A 17,230-nucleotide genomic window follows, 5' to 3' on the forward strand; every position below is an offset into this window, starting at 1 on the left:
AGATTGCGCCACTGCACTCCAGCCTGGGTGACAGAGACAGACTTCATCTCAAAAAATTAAAATTAAAATTAAAAAAATTAAAAGACCGTGTCTGTCTTATTGGGAGGAGAGCAGAGGAATCTTTACTTGCTAGAGAACAGAATACCAAATATCAGCTCTCTGTCCTCATAAACAGAAAGCCCATTGTCTGTGCCATGAGAAGAGAACCACCTTGTCAGGAAGATGTCACTCCTTACCTCTCCAAGAAAAAGGGCCCATATTAAAATCAACCTGTGGCTACCTCCCTTAGAAATGTTGTTTTCAGATATTCCCATTCCTAGTTTGAGAGGCAGCCATGGAATATATAGTCTCCTCTGGCCTTGGGGTCAGGAAGAAAGGGAAATCTATTCATAAAAGGAATTTAGATTCTGGTCTTGGCCTCTCAAACGCACTTCAAGTGAACAAAGATGGCTCAACCAACAGGTTCCTCCAAGCAAAATTATTCTGGGACCAATGACTCACTCATGTTGTCACTCACGGCCATAAAAAGAATGGTTAAAGCAACCCAGGTTTTCTAAGAATCAGATTTGGTGCAATGAGTTGGGGTACTATGTGCCATAATTGATTCCTTTAATGCAGGCTCAAGCACATGTGCCCATATGTACACTGTGGCTACACACCAGGGCAGAACCTTCTCAACAAGGGGGTCTCCAGCACATCTTTCCAAGATGCTAAGTTGGTGGAGAAAACACACTTTGCACTCATTTGGCAGATGACCTAAGCAGCGTCTGGGAAAAATGCCTTTAACCCCACCTTTGATTCCTTGCTTCTATGCTAGAAGACTAATACATCTATCCCTACTGAGCCAGGAGCTTGCCTGGGGTCAGGGCATTCTCATCAAAAGGCATCTTTGGTATTTTTGAGCTGGCTTGTGGCCAGATCTACAGGGAGGCTGAACTTGAGGCTGCTGAGGTAACTGTGCAGGTTGAGGGCACTCTCAAAGCCTGTGTGTGCTCCATAGCTCCCAGGCTGGTAGTGAGGCTCAATGAGTGACCCGGATTTGCAGATGAGGTTCACCTAGGACATCAGAGGCCACTCATTCAGTGCCATGCACACCAAAGCCTTCAATTCTCAGTCTGCACTGTGCTTACAAGGGTCGTGCTCTGTCAGCACCATATGGATGACGGTCAGTAGGCTCTCTTTGGGGGTCACAACAGTGCCTCCTGTAACAGAAAGGGCAAAGACTGGGAGAGCTCCTGGTCTGGGCATAAGCACCGCCATTTTTAGCATAGTAGTACTGTAACCCCCCAAGGGATTCACCTTGCTGGCTGCCTACACAGAGCAGATTCATCAAGACAGAATTGCAATAGAGAATGAGTAATTCACACAAAGTCGGCTATGCAGGAGACCGGAGTTTTACTATTACTCAAATCAGTCTCCCCAAGCATTAGGGGAGCAGAGTTTTTAAGGATAACATGGTGGGTGGGGGTAAGCCAGTGAGCCAGGAGTGCCAATTGGTCAGGGATGAAATCATAGGGAGTCAAAGCTGTCTTCTTGCGCTGAGTCAGTTCCTGGGTGGGGGCCACAAGATCAGATGAGCCAGTTTATCAATCTGGGTGGTGCCAGCTGATCCATCAAGTGTGGAGTCTGCAAAATATCTCAAGCACTGATCTTAGGAGCAGTTTCAGGAGGGTCAGAATCTTGCAGCCTCCAGCTGCATGACTCCTAAACCATAATTTCTAATCCTGTGGCTAATGTTAGTCTAGTCCCCAGGTAAGAAGGAAGTCTGCTTTGGGAAAGGGCTGTTACCATCTTTGTTTAAACTATAAACTACAAACTAAGTTTCTCCCGTAGTTAGTTCAGCTTGTGCCCAGGAATGAACAAAGACAGCTCGCAAGTTAGAAGCAAGATGGAGTGAGTTAAGTTAGATCTCTTTCACTGTCTCAGTCATAATTTTGCAAAGGTGGTTTCAGTACTTTACAAAGGGCTCCCAGGGGTGCAAGGGCTCAGGGGCTGGGGAGAAGGTTGGCAGCAAACAAGCAGTAGGAGCCATGATGAGGCCCATTCCTGAGGAGGAGACATATAGTCCACGGGCTAGCAGGTCCCTCACAGCCACCATCAGCCCCTTCCACACAGCCACGTGGCCAGCTCATCCTTGCCTGCCAGAGAGAGGTCCTGGAGGATGGCAGAGGTGGTGACATGGTCGTGTGACTGGTGCCTCAAGGCTAGCTGCTTACTCTGTCCACTGACACCTCCAGCCTCTTCAGCAAGGGAGCCTAATCTGTCAGCCTGGCTCCTCTGTTACAGGGTTGGAGGGATCTGCACTGTGGCACAACCAAATTAGCTAACAGCAAAATCTGGAGCATTGCCAGCACTTGCAGTATCAGGTGCAGCCCTGTCCCCTGGACTTTCTTCACCTCCCCTGCCTTTGTTTCGCTGTGTCCTGGAGGCAGTGGGTCTGCTGCTGCCATTTCTGGTGGAGCCATTTCCTGTCTTCCCAGAGGTCTTGCACTCACAGTGTCCACCACCTGTCTTCAAGGGCCTTCCCACTTCATCTTGGATGAGGTTGATGAACATGTAGAAGTCTCCGATCTGAGTTTCCAGTTGCTCAACCAACCGATCTTTGAGTAGGGCTGGGTTGACGATGTGAGCCACTACTGCATCTACACACTGACCAAGCTCTTCCATGGACAGGGAACGGAACTGATGTCCTCATTCAGATTCATGTCCGGTTTCTTTATTAACTCGTCTAGGATCACCCACTGTCTTTCCAACACCACGAACTGCAGCAGGGCATCATAACTGCTTTTGGATAGACAGATGTTTCCAGGTCATCTAGCTGGGTCTTGAGCTGCAGTATCCGTTCTTTCTGCTTCTGCCTTTGGGTTTCCAGACACTCTTGTTTGTCCTGCTTATTCTGGTCCTCGCCCCACAACTGTGGCAGCTAATTTGTATATTTTTGGTAGAGAGGGGGTTTCACCATGTTGGCCAGGCTGGTCTCAAACTCCGGACCTCAGGTGATCCACCCGCCTCAGCCTCCCACCTAGGGTTCTTTTTAATATTTCCTTATTATCCTTTTAATGTCAATAGAATCTAGAGTGATGTCCTATTTTTCATTTCTGATATTGGTATTCTGTGTCTTCCGTCTTTTTTTTCTTGAACTGTCTGGTAGATTTTATTGATCTTTTCAAACAAATAACTTTCTGGTTTATTAATTTTCCTCTATTGTTTTTACACCGTTTTCACTTTTGTGCATTTTTCTTCCTTTTCTCCCCTTCACCTTGCTTTGAGTTAATTTTTTTCCTAGTTGCTTGACATCAGAGTTTAGATTATCGATTAGAGACCTATTTTCTTTCTTATATAAGCATTTTATGCTATAATATTTCTTGTATGCCTGCATTAATATAGTAGTTGCTAGCCACATTGAGCACGTGAAATGTGACTAATCTGAATTGAGACGTACCATAGTATAAAACAAATATTAGATTTTAAAACTGTAATACAAAAAATTTAAAATATTTTAATAGTTTTTATATTGTTACACATTGAAATAGTTAATATTTGGGGTATATTGTGTTAAGTTAAATATAATGTTAAAATTAACTTTACCCCAGAGAGGGCAAGCTGGTCCCTGTGGCCACAATTAAAGTGAAGAGAGCCGGGCACGGTGGCTCACGCCTGTAATCCCAGCACTTTGGGAGGCCGAGGTGGGCAGATCACTGAGGTCAGGAGTTCAAGACCAGCTTTACGAACATGGCAAAACCCCATCTCTACTAAAAATACAAAATTAGCTGGGTGTGGTGGTGCATGTCTGTAATCCCACCTACTCGGGAGGCTGAGGCAGGAGAATCGCTTGTACCCGGGAGGTGGAGGTTGCAGCGAGCCGAGATCGTGCCATTGTACTCCAGCCTGGGCAACAAGAGCGAAACTCTGTCTCAAATAAATAAACAAATAAGAAAACCCAAGAAATTCAATTAAAATGGGGGAAAACCATTGCCTGCTGGGCTCATAAAATGGGGGAGACTATGGCATCCAGGCAGTGAGGCAGCAGGAGGGCCAATGTTAGTCTGGCTCATCAAGAGACAATACAAAGATGGAGCCAGAGAATGGTCCGAGTCTGAAAATTCTGCCACCACTGAGGGGACTCTAGGCGTAAGGACATTACCACTGCCAGGCTGGGGGCCTGGGCTTCTCTCCCCATTCTCAGCTTTCCTGCCCCTGTGCAAGCACCTCCCCACCTGGAAGAACCCTCCAGGGCTTGGGCTTTGCCAGCTCTGACCCTATTTTAATTATTTATTGTGTAATTTATTATTGTTCCTGTGAAAAGGCCACACATCTCCTCTGTCCTTCTGAGAGAGACAGCTGTCCGTCCATAGGTTCCACAGTCCAGCCTGCTGGGTGAGTACAGCATTGCCCCCCTCCTCTGGCCCTCAGGCCCAGGTGGCTGTGTGCCAGCCAAGTGGCAGTGGATGCTCATGGCAGTGGCAGGGGGTGAGTAGAAGTGGCAGGTGGCCCAGCAACCTCCTTTTCCTCAACTCCTCCAACCACCACCCATCTCTCACCCTCCCCGGTGTCCAGTGTTTCTATCTGTGGTTGGCGGTGGCAGTAATGGCAGATGGTGGCTGTGGTGCTGGTGGCAGCTGCTATGAGAGATGATGAATTCCTCCTTTATGATAAACCAGGCCAGCCTGCAAGATGGTCACCATGACCTCTTCTGCCTGGCTGACTTGACAGGGATTAAATGGAAAAGATATGTATGGCAAGGCCCAACTTCTGCCCCTAATATGTTTCCCGCGATTCAAGGTGACCCTAATTTGAACAGCTCTAATTGCTGCCTTAAGACAGATACAGTTGGTGTTTGGTAGCAAGATCAAACACCTAGAAGAAGAGAATTGTCAATATTTTGGTGGGGCAAAGACCCCAATTTTGCTGACCTTGAAAATGGAGTGTGGGAGAAAAGACTTTACTATGAATGCCATACTCTGCTTTTCAAAGCAGTTCACAGTCTGCTGGGATGGTGTTTAATGAACCAGAACTTTGTATATATTGGCAAGTGGTTTGTATAGTCTCACGAAAAAGATTAAAAACCTGTAAATAAAAGTGAATGACTGTCCTGCTCTTTCACCTTTTTCTTGCATGGAGACATCAATGTTTGTACCAGTGTGGAAATTAGCCAACATCAACCTGTATACCTTCTTAGTGAAGATCACATCACCCTTGCTCAACAGCTTCATAGCCCATTTCAAGTTATCTTAAGCCAAGTTGGACTAAATAAAGACCCCAATTAAAAGACATACATTACAGGATTGAGCTTTAAAATGAACCAACTATATGCTACTTAGAAAAACTCACTTTACTGGTAAAGACAATTAGAGACTGAAGATTAAAAGATGGAAAAAGATATTCTACACGAACAGAAACCAAAAGCGAGCAGGAGTAGCTATACTTGTATCAGATAAAATAGATATTAAATCAAAAATAGTTTAAAAAGAAGAAAATAATTATATAATGGTAAAGAGATCAATTCAAGAAGAGTATATAGCAATTCTAAATATATATGCATCAAATACTGGAGCATCCAGATTTATAAAACAAGTATTACTAGACCTAAAGAAAGAGACAGCAATATAATAATAATGGGGGACTTCACTACCCCACTCATAGCATTAGACAGATCACTGAAACAGAACATCAACAAAGAAACACTAGACTCAAATTGGACTCTAGGCCAAATGGACCAAATCATATTTACAGAACATTCTAACCAACAATCGCAGAGTATACATTCTACTTATCAGCACATAGAATATTCTCTAAGACATATTGTATGCTAGTCCACAAATCAGTCTCAATAAATTTTTAAAAACTGAAACCATATCAAGTGTCTTCTCAGACTACAGGGAAACAAAACTGGAAATCAATACCATGAGGAAATTTCAAAACTATACAAATACATGAAAATTAAACAATATGTCCCTTAAGGATCTTTGGGTCCATGATGAAATTAAGATGGAAATTTAAAATTTTTTGGCCGGGTGCAGTGGCTCATGCCTGTAATCCCAACACTTTGGGAAGCCGAGGTGGGTGGATCATCTGAGGTCAGGAGTTCGAGACCAGCCTGACCAATATGATGAAAACACATCCTTACTAAAATACAAAAATTTGCCGGGTATGGTGGCATGCACCTACAATCCCAGCTACTCAGGAGGCTGAGACCGGAGAATCACATGAACCTGGGAAGCAGAGGTTGCAGTGAGCCAAGATCACACCATTGCACTCCAGCCTGGGCAACAAGACTGAAACTCCATCTCAAAAAAAAAAAAAAAAATTGAAATGAATGAAAATGGATATATAACATAATTCTGGGATATATAAAAAACAATTAGTGCTAAGAGGGATGCTTACAGAGTTAAGTGCCTACATCAAAACAAAATAGAAAGATCACGAATTAACAACTTACTATCACACCTCCAGGAACTAGAAAAACAAGAACAAACCCAACCCAAAGCTAGCAAATGAAAAGAAATAATAAAGATCAGAGCAGAACTAAATGAAATTGAAAACAAAAAAAAATTATAAAAAGGATCAACAAAAGTTGGTACTTTGAAAAGATAAGCAAAAACTTCTCACTAGACTATTTATTGATTTATCTAATCAATAACTGTGATTTATCACATAATTAAGGACAAAAACAATATTATTATCTTAATAGATGAAGAAAAATAATTTTATAAAATCCAGCATTCCCTCATGATAAAAACCCTCAACAGAATAGGCAAAGAAGGAACATACCTCAAAATAACAAGGGCCATATACAGCAAACCCATGGCCAATATCATACTGAAGAGGGAAAAGTTTAAAGCAATCTCCCTAAGACCTGGAATAAGACAAGAATGCCCACTCTCACCACTCCTATTCTACATAGTCCTGGAAGTCCTTGCCAGAGCAATCAGGCAAGAAAAAGAAATAAAGGCATACAATTGGAAAAGGGAAGTTAAAGTACCTCTGTTTGATGATGATGTGATCTTATGTCTAGAAAAACCTAAAAATTCCTCCAAAAACAAAAAACTCTCAGATTTGATGAATGAATTCAGCAAAGTTTTAGGATACAAAATCAATATACAAGAAAGCAATCCCATTTACAGTAGCTACAAAAAATAAAATATCTAGGAATATATTTAACCAAGGAGGTGAAAGATCTCTACAAGGAAAACTAGAAAACACTGATGAAAAGAATGACACAAATGAATGGAAAAACACTACACGCTCATGGATTGAAAGAATTAATATCGTTAAAATGACTATACAGCCCAAAGTGATCTACAGATTCAATGCAATCCCTATTAAAATTCCATGTTCATTCTTCACAGAATCAGAAAAAAAACCTTAAAATTTATATGGAACCCCTCCCCCAAAAGCCCAAATAGCCAAAGCAATCCAAAGCAAAAAGAATAGAGCTGAAGGCACCACATTATCTGACCTCAAATTATATCACAAGGCTATAGTAACCAAAACAGCATGACATTGGTATAGAAATAGACACAAAGATCAATGGAACAGAATAAAGAACCCAGAAACAAAGCCACATGCCTATAGCCAAATGATTTTTGACAAAGTTAACAAAAACATACACTGGAAAAAGGATACCCTTTTCAATACATGATGCTGATAAAATTGGATTGCCATATTCAGAAGAATAAAACTGGACCCCCTATCTCTCACCATATACAAAAATCAGCTCAAGTTGGATTAGAGACTTAAACATAAGACCTGAAAGTATTAAAATGCTAGAAGAAAACCCAGGGAAAACACTTCTGGACATTAGACTAGGTGAAGAATTCATGACTAAGACCTCAAAAGTACAGGCAACAAAAACAAAAATAGGCAAATGGGACTTAAGTAAGCTAAAAAACTGCTGCACAGCAAAATAATAATTAACAAAGTGAACAGACAATCTGCAAAATAGGAGAAAATATTTGCAAACTATGCATCCAACAGGGGACTGATACCTAGAATTTACAAGGAATTCAAACAACTCAAAAAGAAAAAAAAAACAGTATTAATAACTCCATTAGAAAGTTGCCAAATGACATATGTAGACATTTTTTAATATGAAAAAATGTTCAACATCACTAATCATCAGAGAAATGCAAATTAAAACCACAATGAAATATCATGTTACACCAGTCAGAATGGCTATTATTAAGAAGTCAAAATATAACAGATGTTGGCAAAGAGCAGAACAAAAGGAATGCTAATACGTTGTTGTATTTGCGTTAGAGAATGTAAATTACTATAGCCTCTATGAAAAAGTATGGAGATTTCTCAAAAAAACTAAAAATAGAATAATCATTTGATCCATCCACCACCGGCTATCTACCCAGAAGAAAAGAAATTATTTTATGAAAAATATACTTGCACTAGTATGTTTACTGCAGTGCTATTCACAATAGCAAGTATTCGGAATCAACCTAAGTATCTGTCAATGGATGAATGGATAAACAATATTATACACACACACACATATACACATACACATAGAAAGTTTCTTGTATCGGTTCGAACTCCAAGAGCGCTCCAACAGACAGCACCAGGTGGTGTGGAGCAACATGTTTTTGTTTTTTTGTTGTTGTTGTTGTTGTTTTTTTGAGACGGAGTCTCGCTCTGTCGCCCAGGCTGGAGTGCAGTGGCGTGATCTCCACTCACTGCAAGCTCCGTCTCCCAGGTTCACGCCGTTCTCCTGCTTCAGCCTCCCGTGTAGCTGGGACTGCAGGCACCTGCCACCGCGCCCGGCTAATTTTTGTATTTTTAGTAGAGACGGGGTTTCACCGTGTTAGCCAGGATGGTCTGGATCTCCTGACCTCGTGATCTACCCGTCACAGCCTCCCAAAGTGCTGGGATTACAGGCGTGAGAACATGCTATTTTAATGAGCTCCTGGGTGCAGGCGGGCTGAGACCTAAAATGACGTCAACCCCAAGTGAGGACGGGACAGGGGTTCATAGCCCTCTGTAAACAGGAAGTGTCCCAGTCTGACATGACTGCTACATAGTACCTGGAAGCCTCTTTCTAGATCTGGGGGTACACGTCTTCCCGCCAGGGTAGGTGTCTTCCAGCCGGCTCTCTTCCTGCTTCTGCTCTCTTGCTGGCGCACGCTGCTAGCGAAAGTAGCCTCGCGCCTTGGACTGGGCCTGAGAACTGAGGAGTTAGTCATCCCTTAAAGCTTTCAGGCCCCAGGGAGAATCTTTCACACATACATACACACCAGCCCATAGGCCATAGTTTGCTTGTCTCTGCTTTAATCAAATCTCTTTCAGAGCAATTTAAAATAAAGAAGAACAGGCTGAGCACAGTGGCTCATACCTGTAATCCCCGTGCTTTGAGAGGCCCAGGGAGAAGAATTGCTTGAACCCAGGAGTTTGAGGTTGCAGTGAGCTATGACCGTGCCACTACACTCCAGCCTGAGCAACAGAGCAAGACCCTGTCTGTAAAACAGTTTTTTAAAAAATTAAAAATAAGAAAAAACTATCTTTTATACTTTAACCATCTCCAAAGATTGTCATTTCTTTTTATAGATCTAAGTTTCTGTCTGGAATAATATTTCTTCTTCCTGAAGAATTTAACTTTTATAGAACAGATCTGCCGGTAATTAATTACCTTAGTTTTCACTTGTCTAAAAGAAAAACGGCTTTATTTCTCCTTCATTTTTGCAAGATATTTTCTCTGGGTTGACAATGTTTTTGTGTAAACACTGGCAAGCTATCACTTCAATGTCTTCTGATTTGCATAATTTCTGATAAGGGCACTTTAATTCTTATATCTGTTTCTCTGTATCTAAATGTCTTTTTTCCCTGGCTGCTTTCAAGGTTTTCTCTAGTTTTTCTTTACATCAGTTTGAATATGATGTGTCTGGGGGGGGGCTGTGTGTGTGTGTTGTGTTGGTCCTTATCCTCTTTATCCTCTTTATTTTCGTATTTTTCTCTGCACTTTTTTTTTTTTTAGATGAGGTCTCATGATGTTGCCTGTGCTGGCCTCAAACTCCTGAACTCAAACCATCCTCTTGCTTTAGCCACCAAAGTAGCTGGGACTATAGGCACACACCGCTGCACTCAGCCCTGAACTTTTTGATCTATAGTTTTATGTCTTTTACTATTTTTTGAAAATTTTTGGCCATTATTTATTTATTTCTTCAAATATTTATTTTATGTTTTTTAATAGAGATGGGGGTCTCACTATGTTGCCCAGGCTGGTCTTGAACTTCTGAGCTCAAGTGACCCTCTCACCTTGTCCTCTCAAAGTCGAATATTTCTTTTGCCACATTGTGTCTTCTTCATCTGGGATTCTAATTAGTCATATGCTAAGCTGTTTGACATTGTCTCACAGCTCTTGGATGTTCTCGTTTTTTTCACTTATTTTTTTCTCTTTATATTTCGGTTAGGATAATTTTTATTGACCTATCATCAGGTTCACAGGTTATTTCCTTGTCTTTATTGAGTCCACTGATAATTTCGTCAAAATAATTCTTAGGCTGGGTGTGGTGGCTCATGCCTGTAATCTCAGCACTTTGGAAGACCAAGGTAGAAGGATTGCTTAAGCCAGGCGTTCAAGATAAGCCTGGGCAACACAGCAAAACCCCATCTCTAAAAACAATAATATAAAAATAGCTGGGTGTGTTGGCATGCACCTGTAGTCCTGGCTACTTAGGAGGCTAAGGCAGTAGGATCAATTGAGTCCAGGAGTTCCAGGATGTGAGTGCACTGTAATTGTGCCACTGTACTCCAGCCTGGGGAACAAAGTGAGACCCTGTTTCTAAAAATATATATATATATATATATTTTTAAAGAAATTATTTTTCTCTGTTACTATTTTTTTTATTAATCACATTTCAATTTGACTCTTGTATAATTTCTATCTCTCTGATGAATTTTCCATTTGTTCACACATGTTGTCCAAATTAATTTCAGACTTGCCATGAAGTATCAAAAATAGTCATGTCCCTGAATTCCCAGCCTACTGGGAAGGTGGGAAGCATTCCTGGGGTTGGTTCTGTCTGTGAGTATAGCCTTTTGTAGAGAAAGACCAGGACAACTGAGAGACTCTGTGCTAGAGTCCCAGAATCTCAGAATTCTAGAAGCTTATAGTTTTGGAATCATGGAAACTAGGGTTCCAAAAAATATTTCTTAAGATTTTACAGTTGAATTTTAGAGGTTGAACATTGCCAAAGATGGGAGTTCACCAAACTCGTAAGGCAGCTAAGGCCAAAGGGAAGCTGCCTTCCTTCGGGTAGAATAATGTTGTTATTGTACTATTAAAAGGAGGCCAGTTCCCACCCAGAGTGTCACAGTCAGAACAAAAGCAGGATCTCCCTCCCCTTTCCCTGTCTCCCACTCCCGTATACATCAGAGTGAGATAGCCCCAAATCTGAAGAATAAAAACCAAGGAAGATCAGTACACATTTATCCTCTTTAACATGTTTGTAATGCTATTAGGTAGAAAGTTTTAGTTTCTTCCAAAACTAAAAAGGTAAATTTTTTTTTTAAACTAAAAACTAAAAGAAGAGACGTCCCAGCACTTTGGGAGGCCAAGGCAGGCAGATCACAAGGTCAGGAGATCGAGACCATCCTAGCCAATACAGTGAAACCCCGTCTCTACTAAAAATACAAAAAATTAGCCGGGCGTGGTGGTGCGCGCCTGTAGTCCCAGCTACTCGGGAGGCTGAGGCAGGAGAATGGCGTGAACCTGGGAGGCAGAGCTTGCAGTGAGCCAAGATCATGCCACTGCACTCCAGCCTGGGTGACAAAGTGAGACTCTGTCTCAAAAATAAAAAACAAACAAAAAAAAAACACAATCCTATTCACTAGCCTTGTTGCACATCCTTTTTCTAAAATTTGCTTTTCCAAATCTCTATTGATAGTGGGAGTTGATAACAGGACAGAATATTAGAAATTCTTTTAACTTCACTAAGCCTCAATGATCTCATCTCTAAAGTAGAATAAATTTCTGTTCTGTTTCCCTATTAAGCTTTAATATATTATAATGTGACATCAAAAAGAGCTAATGATATATCCTTAAGTGAGAAAGGTAGGTAGTAGGACAATATTATAGTGCAAGGTTGTTTGTAAAAATGAATATGTGTGTGTCTAGGGCTAGGGGGATAATAGTTGATCTCTGGCTGTTGGAATTATATATATGTTTGTTTTTCATTTGCTTATGTACATTTTCTCATTTTTTACAATGAATATAGTTTATAGAAAATTAAAGTATATAAGAACTCCAAAGTTCAATACAAATACAAGAAATGATTGTCATTGGTCCATGCAAGGTCTCTAAGTGAATTTATTTATTTATCTTCCCCTTGTGTTTATACTGGTGGTTCTCAGTGTCCTGCATCCACCCTTGGAGGACATTTTTCAATGTCTGGAGACACTTTTTGATTGTTACATAAGGGAGGTGTGCTACTGACATCTAGCAGGTAGAGGCCAGGGATGCTGCTAAATGTTCCACAATGCACAGAATGATAACTCCACTTAGAAGCTATTATTATTATTATTATTATTATTTTATTATTTTGAGACAGAGTCTCTGATGCCCAATCTGGAGTGTAGTGCTGCGATCTTGGCTCACTGCAACCTCCGTCTCCCAGGTTCAAGTGATTCTCCTGCCTCAGCCTCCCAAGCAGCTGGGATTACAGGTGCCTGCCATCACGCCCAGCTAATTTTTGTATTTTTAGTAGAGATGCGGTTTCACCATGTTGGCCAGGCTGGTCTCAAACTCCTGATCTCAAGTGATCCACCTGCCTCAGCTTCCCAAAGTGCTGGGATTACAGTCGTGAGCCAAAGCGCCCAGCCTAGAAGCAATTTAAATCAGATATTGGTCACAAGCAAGTTGATATTGAGTAAGAAAGTACAGATTTGATATTACAATTTAATGAACAAACCTTGTAAAATACTGAATTTGTTTCCAATATTCTGCTGTTACAAACAATGCTGCAAAGAATATTATTATATACACATTCTTAGGAAATGTGGGAAGGTTTCTTCAAGGTGGATACGAGGAAGTGGAGTATCTGGGCCAAAGGGCATTTCCATCCTTAGTTTTAGTAGTAACTAGAAACCTAGCAACATGAATGGAGTCTAGCAGAAAAAAAAAAAAGGAAGAAACAAAGTGAAATTCTAATGTGGTATCATTTACATTCGTTAGGCACATACAACAACAGCACAATACTATATAGTGTTACACAAGTACATACAAGACAATATATACTAAATACATCAGAATTGTTATCTGTGGTGGGATGATCACATACTGGCTTGGCCCAGACTCTTGGGGAAAAGCTGTCTGCCTCCGATATAGTCTGCTTCCAATACAGAATGGTTTTTATTTTTAGTTAACTTCAGTTTTAAATTTCCAGTGAGTTCAGAGAACATTTAGGAACAAAGGCCTTTTTAAAATGAGAAATAAGGCCAGGCACAGTGGCTCATGCCTGTAATCCCAACACTGGGAGGCCTAGGTGGTCAGACACTTGAGGTCAGGAGTTCGAGACCAGCCTGGCCAACATGGCAAAACCCCAACCCCATCTCTACTAAAAATACAAAAAGTAGCTGGGCGCAGTGGTACATGCCTGCAGTCCCTACTACTCCAGAGGCTGAGGCATGAGAATGGCTTGAATCTGGGAGGTGGAGGTTGCAGTGAGCTAAGATCGCACCACTGCACTCCAGCCTGGGTGACAGAGGGAGACTGTGTCTCAAAAAATAAAATAAAATAAAATAAAAATAAAATGAGAAATACGCCAGGCACAGTGCCTTACGTCTGTAATCCCAACACTTTGGTAGACTGAGGTGAGAGGATGGCTTGAGGCCAGGAGTTCCAGACCAACCTGGGCAATATAGAGAGACCCTATATCTACAAAAATATTTACAAATTAGCCAGGCATAGTGGTGTGTCCCTGCCTGTAGGTCCAGCTATTCAAGAGGCTGAAACAGGAGGATCACTTGAGCCCAAGAGTTTGAAGTTGCAGTGAGCTGTGAATGTACCACTGTGCTCCAGCCTGAGGGAGTTCAGTCTGGGGTGGGAACAGGTTTAATTTTTAATTGTTGCATTTGACAATTCATTACTTGAGCAGCTTGAATTTGAAGATCTAATGCACGAGTTGCTTTCTTCCCAGCTGCCCTTTCAGGGGTGTGTTAGAGAGATTTTTGGACACATTAAGCAAGTCAGAGGTTTTCATGGTAGCCCAATTGAGTTGATTTCACTTTACTATCATGTTCTTCTTCCACTCCACTGATAACAGTTGAATTACAAAAGAAGGTTGTGTAATTTATTTTGCCAAAGCCAGAGTATTGCCTTAAAACTTTCTGTAGTCTATAATGAATTTGTAGACTAGGTCATCTGGTTCTTAGGTGCATTGTTGGATTTTGTTTTTCCAGTCAACAGTTTTTTAGAAAACTTCAGGGATTTGTTTATGAGATCTTTTGCCAATTTTTGAACATCGGTAAGATCAGTCACTCTTCTCTTAGAGAAATCATCTAATGGGTTTTACTAGTCAGCCTTTTCCGTACACGTGTTAGCACGTCCTTCACTAGTAAGCATGTGTATCCGCTGGTAAAGGTTGGAATAGCCAGGCTGGTACATTTTAGTAACCAAGTTGAATTCTTTAGCAAAGGCAGTTAGATTTTCTAAGGAGTCAGGAAAGTCCTTTGTTCTAGCCCTGAGTTCTGCCTTTGTTCAAGGGGACTAAGTTACTGAAGACGTCCTTCAGTCTCCTTCATTACATTTAACCTTAAATGGGGCATGGATGAGGGGGGAAGAGAAATCAGAAATAGGGCCAAGGGGTTCATTAAAGAAGGGGAGTTCAGATAAGTTTGGGTAAATAAGTGAAGAGCAAGGAGGAGGTAGAGGAATGAGGGGACTTGAACTTGGGGGAGGGCAAGGCAGAGGGCAGATATACTAGGGAGCAGTTAGTTCAGTGTTGGTTTCAATTTTACAGGTGTCAGAAGATTTTTCTAATTTAGAAAGTTTATGATCTAGCTTCTTTTAGAGGCAATTTTAGATTCCTGAATTTTTTTAGATGCCTCAAGGTACTGGTTAAAAAAATGAGTCCCACTTAGGCTGAGAAGTTTTTGAGCACAATCCTTCCCATTGTCCCCAGAGAAAAGCCATTTCAGGAAGAACAAAGGAATCTTAAAGAGGGCATTGCAATTCAAGATCATTTTTAGTAAAGTTGGTCCATCAATTCAAAAATTTACAAGACAAAGGATCATAATTTTTATGTATGTAACCAGTAGAAATGCCAGACAGGGACAACTCGTTATTCACACTCTTTGGATGGGAACTCCCCATGATTGCTCGCTCACCAAAACAAAGATTCTTTGCAACCAAGGTCACCGGAACAAAGGAGAAATCCATTGCAAAAACTGGCAACAGAGGACAACCAAAAAAAAGCCTGAACCTCAGCTAGGGTAAGAGGGACACAAGAAAACTCATCAAGTGAAGTTTGGGGTCATTGGGAGTCAATTAAATGCAAGGAGTTCCTGCAGATACTTTTGCTAGGGTCTGTGGTGGCACAGGAGATCAGGAGAGAGTCACTTTGCATCCCACTTCTGACACCATGTGATGTCAACTAGTAAGAAATAAAACCAACACCACAGAATGGTAAACAAAAGAAAACACATTATAATTAGGGTCTTAGGAATTGCAATTCAAGAGACACAGATCTAGCAAAGCAGCTAAATTATGTTCCATCTAGGCAAGGTCAAACAGGGGCTTATAAGGGCCACAGTAAGTGGAAGGTTTTAGCATAGTTTATGATTGATGATGGCAGGTTAGCAGCTTAGGATGTCTCTAGTCAATGATCAATCCAGTTCAGTGTAGCTGAACTCTCCAGGAGGTTGGTGATCAGGCTCAATATAAATAGTTCAAATCAAATGCAGCTGGTTGTACAATTTGGCCTAGTTGAACAGGTTGAATTCCATCTGGATGTATACATAACTGGGGTCCAACTCCTCCTACCCTACTGGCTCCTTTTTAGAAAGGACACCTTCCTGATATAATCATCTTCATATTGGATTTTTCTTTTAACATCCTGCCAAAATGTTCTGTCCCCATATATTAGCAAGACAAGGAGATCACTTCAGTGCTTCTATGAAATATTTGCAAATGTTCTGCCATGCTAGGATTTTAATTAAGTGTGTTACCCTCTGAGGCAAGTGGAAACCAGGTTATCTTCTTCCCCTGCACGTTCCTTGGCCATCCTCATCCCCCACCTGGACCTGGTCCTTACCCAGATGAGCTTGGTGAGCAGCAGCACCCTGCCCCTCATCATCCTGCACCTCCTGGAGATGACCACATACTACTCAGAGAGCATGAGCTCCCTCATCATCACCAAGGATTCTCTGATCAGCATCCTGGGCTTTGTGAGATTTTTGGTGAGGACCTACCAGGCCCTCGATGAGCTGATTCAGCCTCAAGACCTCTCCTCTTTCCCAACTCCACTGGCACCTGGAAACAGTGACCAGCTTTCAACTCAACACTTCCCCCTTCACTTCCTAAACTGGCATTCTAGCCTTGTTTGAACAAAGATCCTTCTTTAATTGATAATGTGTATATTTATATGAGGCCACCATGGTGTTGGATGGAGACCACAGGAATGGGGTCAGAGGATCTGAGTTCTATTCCTGAGCTCTATCATTTATCCCCATCAGATCTGAGTGGGCCACTTCCCCTTGAGAGCCTCAACTTCACAAATCCAGTTAGGTTCTGCCTCACAAATCTCAGAATGTTGTCAGGAATGTGTTAAGAGTATGTGAGCAAACACATGTTTAAAAGATAAGGTGCTCTTCAAATGTCGGTGATTTTCATTATTTTACTATTTTATCCTATGCTGGCCAGAAAAGGCATGAACAGGACCCCCTTTTCTCCAAGCCAGGCTGAACTACCTCTTGTCCCAACGTCTTGGGAGCTGAGAGAATGTTGATGTGTGATCCAGGAGACCTGGTTACAATAATAAGAACAGGTACCACCAATGGAAGCACATCATGGGCCAGGCAATGTACAAAATGCATCCCATACGTTATGCCACTCAATCATCTGCAGAACCCTATAAGGCAGATGGTGTTTTCTCCATTTCACAGAAAAGGACACCTAGGTTCCAAGAAGTTAGGGAACTAGTGCTAACTCATACAGTTAGTAAGTGGTGGAGCCAGATTTAAACACTGGCCTATTTAGTACTGAAACTCTTGTTCATAACCACTAAAC

At 41.5% G+C, this 17,230-nt stretch overlaps 1 pseudogene; it reads right to left on the reverse strand.

The window, feature by feature from the left end:
• Window positions 1–1,948: 1,948 nt before the first annotated feature.
• Window positions 1,949–9,191, reverse strand: LOC105466847 (RUN domain-containing protein 1 pseudogene; annotated as a pseudogene).
• Between the last annotated feature and the right edge of the window lie 8,039 nt (window positions 9,192–17,230).

This window comes from Macaca nemestrina, chromosome 6 (genome assembly GCF_043159975.1).
Source record: "Macaca nemestrina isolate mMacNem1 chromosome 6, mMacNem.hap1, whole genome shotgun sequence".
Classification (NCBI taxonomy): Eukaryota; Metazoa; Chordata; class Mammalia; order Primates; family Cercopithecidae; genus Macaca; species Macaca nemestrina.